Source organism: Herpailurus yagouaroundi, unplaced genomic scaffold, assembly GCF_014898765.1.
Source record: "Herpailurus yagouaroundi ecotype Mexico unplaced genomic scaffold, PumYag 77, whole genome shotgun sequence".
NCBI classification, from domain to species: domain Eukaryota; kingdom Metazoa; phylum Chordata; class Mammalia; order Carnivora; family Felidae; genus Herpailurus; species Herpailurus yagouaroundi.
The window spans coordinates 35,361,794-35,368,223 of record NW_024412388.1 but is presented as its reverse complement, the minus strand read 5'-3'; positions in this window follow the sequence as shown (position 1 = coordinate 35,368,223).

Below are 6,430 nucleotides of genomic sequence, written 5' to 3'. Positions count from 1 at the left end.
TTCTTCAGTTACTAGCTCAGTGATCTTGAGCAGGTTAAAAACTGGACTCGGTTTCCTTTGCACAGTGAGGAGGAGCATGCTTTTTTCCCTCACGGAGTTACTGCGAACCAAGTTTAAATGACGAACTATGTTTCAAGTGCCTGGGAGACACAGATTACCTGGATATTTATTGTCTACCACGTGGTAGGCATGGTACCTGGGTGCTAAAGACAGTAATAGTGAACAAGGCATAATTCTTGCCGTCTTTGACCTAACATTTCTAATATGAACAGGGGATACAAAGAAGTAAATTAGCAGTGGTAGGTGCTCTCAGGGAAACTAAGAGCTGAGATAGAAAATAATGGAGGAACTTTAGATAACTTTAGACAAAGTGCCCAGGGAAGAAATCTTTGAAGTGATATTTAACCTGCGTCTAGAGAACAAAAAGGAACAAACTGTGAAAATGGAGGGCAGGAAGGTGGGGAGCCTCCCAGGCTAAGATCTAAGGATGGTGTGTGCAAAGGCCCTGCGGCAGTAAAGAACTTGATCTTGTTTGAAGAACTGAAAGAAGCTAGTGTGGCTGGAAAGCAAGAGAAGAGGGGCAGTGGGGTGAGAACATGTAGCATATTCTAGCCAATAGTAATAATTTTGGCTTTTATTCGGATGAGAATTCATTGAATAATTTTAAGCAGAGGAGTGACAAGATCTGAGTTACATTTGATTTGATTGATATTACCAGACTTGCTGATGTATGGAGAACTGATTTGATGGGGGAAGATGAAGTGAGACTATTTAGTGGGCAAGGATTATGCTGCCCTAGCCTGGGGTAGTGATAATGGAAATGTAACTAAGAGAATGACTTAAAGTTTGGGAGATGGAATGAATGGGTTTTGCCGAAGAGTTGGAGATGGGGGTGAAGGAAAAGGGGTAATCATGCCTGACTTCTGGTTTCTGGCTAGAGCAATTGGGTAGGTAGATGATGAACTATTTCCTGAAATAGGAGAGTCAGGTTGTGAAAGAAACAGGTGTGTTTATGGGGAGTAACTCAAGGGTTTCATTTTGGTCATGTTGAGTCTGAGATGTCTGCAAGACTTTAGAGTGTAGGTGTCAAGTGAGCAGTGAATATGCAAGCTAAGAGCTCAGGGAGAGATCAAGGCCAGAGATAGAGATTGGGTAGCCATTTTATGTGGATGTATTTCTGTATATGTATTTGCTGTCCTGGAACTGAATGAGATCTAAAAGAACATAATTAAACCATGGGACACACCAACATTTTGAGATAGGGCAGAGGAGGAGCAGCAGCAAAGATGAGATTAGGGTGGTTTGAGGGATGAGGAAAACCAGGGAGTAGAAGCCTAGGAAGGACTGAAGAAGGAGGAAGTATCAGGAGAGCTGTGGAAAGGGTAGGTAAGAAGAGAACGTAGAAATATCTTTTCAGTATCCTTTGAATTTGCTAGCACTTAAGTCATTGGTGACTTTGAACAGTCTTGGTGAAGTAGTGAGGGTGAGAGTCAGACTAGAGAGAGTAGAAGAGGATATTGCTTAGGGATACATGCGTATGTAAAAAAAAAAAAAAAGATATATTCAGTGATAAATACTAAGATTTAGGAGAGCATTTGCCTCTGGCAGAGCAGGTAATGCAATTGGAGAGGGTACAGCAACAAAATAAAAATTTTATTTGTTTACATGAGTCATGCATATACATGAGTGGTCATTATGTTATTTTCTGTACTTCCTGTATTAGGAAGCTGATGTAAATTTGGACCCATCCCTACCTTTTTTATTTTTCTACATGTGGGTCCAGGTAGTTGCAAACTTCCTGGCTGCTTCTCAAGCCTATGTGGAACCCTTGGGGCACATGGGTTTTTTCAGGAGGGTTTATTTCCAGTTCCTCAACCTTGGGCAGATCCAGTGAATTTTTCCTGGCCTCACATGGGTAATAAAACTCCTCCCCTCCTGTTGTACAAAGGGAAAGTCAAGAAATTAACACCGAGTGGTCCAAAAATAGTAAAACCCACAGGAAACTCAAAGTCCCCAAAGTCAAAAATTTCTTTTGTGCCAAAAAGGAAGAGAGATGTCAGAGCAGCAAGGGCAGCTGACCCTGGAGAGGCCCATGTTCTGAGAATAATGAAACTTCTAGGACCTTAGAAAACACAAAGATTAGGGACACATATGTCAGGGGATCTAGCATATTACCACAGACACATTACTAAGATAGAAAAAAAAAAAAAGCCCTCCCCTCCTTGAACTAGTAATAAAACAGTCAGAGTCTATAAAATTGGTATGCTTAATATCAAAAAGAAAGAAAATTAACAAATCATTGTGGGGGTGCTGGCTGGCTCAGTTGGTAGGGCACACAACTCTTGGTCTCGGGGTCATGAGTTCCAGCCCCATGTTTGGTGTGGAGATTACTTAAAAAAAAATCTTTAAAAAAATAAATAAATCATTGTGAAAGCATAGAGCAATATATAAAAAGAAACAGAAAGAACAGAAAACTTTTTAAAATATGGCCACTGAATTAAAAAAACAACAACTCTGGAACTATGTTGCAACTCCCAATGAGATAAATGATTTAGTGGACCATAGGTGAAAGGTTACTGAGTATGTAGGATGTTTGCAGGATGCCAGAGTATTGCTCCACAGATAATTTGAATTAACAGTTTCCAAAGGCAAAGCATATCTTTGAGTGGAAGATGTGACAGTCACTACTGCACCCAAGTGATCAAACTTAGCATCACTAGTCATGGGGTGACCTGACATTATGTGTCTTCTCATTGGATATAATATGAAGTATATAACATTATCCAGGAGACAATAATGCCAAAAATGTGTAACCTAAATCCAGTCTAGCCCCTAGACTTAACTTCCTGCTTCCAGGAAATGCAGGGGATGAGGGAACAGATTGAACAATACCAGGAGGAATAATGAGGCACATTTAGAATGCAGGATATTTTACAAGGTATTTGACCTGGGGGTCTCTTTAAAAAGTTCCTACGGAGAAAAAAAGTACAAAGACTGTTCTAGATTAAAAGATAATCCAAACAACAGCCAAACGTAAAGCATGAATCTTGAGTGCATCATGGTTAAAAAGAAATTGGGAGGGAGCACCTGGTTAGCTCAATAGGTTATGTGTCTGATTCTTGGTTTTGGCTCAGGTCGTGATCTCATGGTTTCATGAGTTCAAGCCCCATGTTGGGGTCCGTACTGACAAGGTGGAGCCTGCTTGGGATTCTCTGTCTCTGTCTCTGTCTCTCTCTCTCTCTCTCTCTGCCCCTCTCCCACTTGTGCTGTCTCTGTCTCTCTCAAAATAAATAAACACACTTAAAAAAATTGGGAGTAACTGGGGAAATTTGAATATGGAATAGGTAAGAAAGATTTTAGGGAATTATTTCTAATTTACTTATGCATAATAATGATACCATGATTATGTGCGAGAATGTTCTTATTTGTGGGAGATGCATGCTGAAATACTTAGAGCTAAAGAGTCATGATGTTTGCAACTTTCACAGGGTTCAGAAAAAATAATGAAGAAAACCAGGATATGTCACCTTAAAATATGCCTGTTTGACATAAGAATTCTTTTGAGTTGAAGCCAATTATGAAGCAGCATATACAGGAAAAGTTCTCTACCCTCCCCCTTTCTGCCTACAGGCAGAATATAAATTTTCCTTTACTGGAGAGGACTCTAGACTCTTATCCACCCAGTGATGGCATCAGAGGAATCTGCAAACAAACCTTACCCCATTAATCTGCCCCCATATATTTATCTTCCCACAGTTTCCTGTCCTTGGAGCCTAAAGCCATTTTCCTTTGTCCTATTATTTCTCTACAAATGTATCATTCTTTGCTGAAGATACTATATAAGCCCAAGTTCAGGCCACCTCTTTGAGTTATTCATCCCTACAATCTCCCAGGTATTCGGGAGACACACATGTTAATGAACTTCTGTCTGCTTTTCTCTTGTTAATCTTTTGTTACAGAGCCCCAATTGAGAACCCAGAAGGGTAGAGGGAAAAAAATATTTTTCTTCCCCTACAGTAACATAGAAACAAGCTAAAGATGAGATACCACAATGTTAAAAGATGTTGACTCAGGTTGGTGGGTATACAAGTGGTTGCTGTACTAGTCCTTCAACTTTATTGTCTGTATGTAATTTTTCATAATAAAGGTGGGGGAAATTATTAAATGGGGCAGATAAGATGCTGAAATAATCTAGACTGATAGTGGTAGCTCCTTCTGCCAAAACTTGAAGATGCCTCAGAAGTGAAAGTCTGAGATTTGTTTTGAAATAATCCAATAATCCAGCAGGCCAGCAGTGAGGGGTGGAGACGTAGAAAATAACAGTGGCCATGAATTGATGATCATGGGTGCTGGGTGATGGAAATGGTGTCCTTGCACTTAACTTGTGTTTGCTCAAAAATTTCTATTTAACAGCAACAAAGAAGAAGAAGAAGATACAGAAGTGAAAAGGGGTTGAGTATTTGAGAAACTAAGGTAAAAACTGAGAAATTCAGGGTGCCTGGGTGGCTCACTTGGTTAAGTGTCCAACTTTGGCTCGGTTCATGATCTCACAATCATGAGTTCCAGCCCTGCGTTGGGCTCTCTGCTGTCAGCACAGAGCCCACTTTGGATCCTCTGTCCACCCCCCTGTGCTCCCCCCTCAAAAATAAATAAATAAAAACATTAAAAACAATAGCAACAACAACTGAGAAATCATCCATGAGGAGACATGAGGTGGTTGGGGCCAGTTGTGGAGAGATTGTGACTGGCAGCCAGAGTGGAAGAGGGTCAGGGGCTTTGAGATGAGGGTGCAGCCAAGAGAGAGTTTTCAGTTGTGCTCTCCACTGCCCTTCCCTCTGTGCCCCCACTCTCCAGGGCCCTGAGTGAATCGTTACCTGCCTCATTACTGTGCATGAGGCAGGAAGCCAGCAGCCCTATCAAGTACTCCATCCTGGCTAGGGCTAGACCAGTGGACCTGAAATATTACTTCTCCCCTTCTTCTTCATATCCTACCGTCTGGACGTTGGCCTTCCCCTGCCAAGTTCACTGACATACCCAAAGTAATAGGAACTCAAAGGGGAACACATTTGCAATAAAAGAAAAACAAACTGAGAAACTAATAATAGATGAGGCCGACTTACTAGACCTGATTGAGTTTAAAATAAGCTTAATAAATATCCTCAAAAGATAAGAGAGGATATTGTTAACCTAAGGCAGGAACTAACAGGAAGAATCAGATGGAAATACTGGTTATGAAAACTTTAATAGCTGAAGTCCATACATGGATCGAAGAGCAGAATGGTTATAGCCAAAATGAAACAATGAGCAACAACATCAGGGTGAGGATTCACCCCAAAGGCATCAGGAAGGGTTAAAGAAAACAAGGAAGACTGAAACCAGATGAGCCAGTTGTTTGTGACACACACACTCTTGGTGGCTAATCCAACAGCTATTCCCAGCTTCCTTATTCATGTCTACATTAGAGCCTGGAAAATACCTGCTTTCCTAGATTCCCAGGCAATTGGAACTGGCCATGTGACACGGTCCTGGCCAATGAGATATAAGCAGGAATGTTCTGGGGGCTTCTGGGCAGGAAATGTTGTTTTCTAATAGGAATGAGATGACATGAAGGATGCTTTGCTTGTAACATCTCATCCCCCTTTTTCTTGCCTTTGACATTGATACTCTGTCTGGAGTTGTGACAGCTGCCTTGTGATCATGAAGTAGTTTGACAGTCATGAGATCAAAAATCCAACACAGGGCAGCCAGGTAGGAAAGAAAGAAGAGCCCAAACCCATGTTCCTGATGGCTGAGCTGTTGAATCAAAGCCAGCCACCATCTACACCAAGACTCCTTGTGTAAATACAAAACAAAACAAAGCCCACTTGTTTGTTTAAGCCATCTTTATTCACGTTCTTTAACCTGCAGCTGAAAACATTCCTAACAAATACTTTGTTCAATAATTTGGGAAAGAGCTGCAAAGTTGAGATTCAAAGAAATAAGAGATGGAGGAAAAAGGCAGAAATCTGTGAAAAAGAGATTTAAAAAAGAAATTTATTCATTCAGAGATAAGTTGTTACATGTAAGCCCTCCCCCAGCCTCCCCTTTTATAAACATTTTTAAAAATGTGTATTTATTTTTCAGAGACAGAGACAGAGCATGAGCAGGGGAAGGGCAGAGACAGAGGGAGACACAGAATCTGAAGCAGGCTCCAGGCTCCAAGCTGTCAGCACAGAGCCCTACACAGAGCTTGAACCCACGAACCTTGAGATGATCTGAGCCGAAGTGGGACTTTTAATCCACTGAGCCACCCAGGCACCCCTCCTCTTGCCCTTTTTAAATACAAGAGAACAGATCCACACTTTACTTGTCAATAAGTTAAAAAAAAATTTTTTTTAATGTTTATTTTTGAGAGAGAGAGAGAGAGGACAGAGTGTGAGTGGGGGAGGGG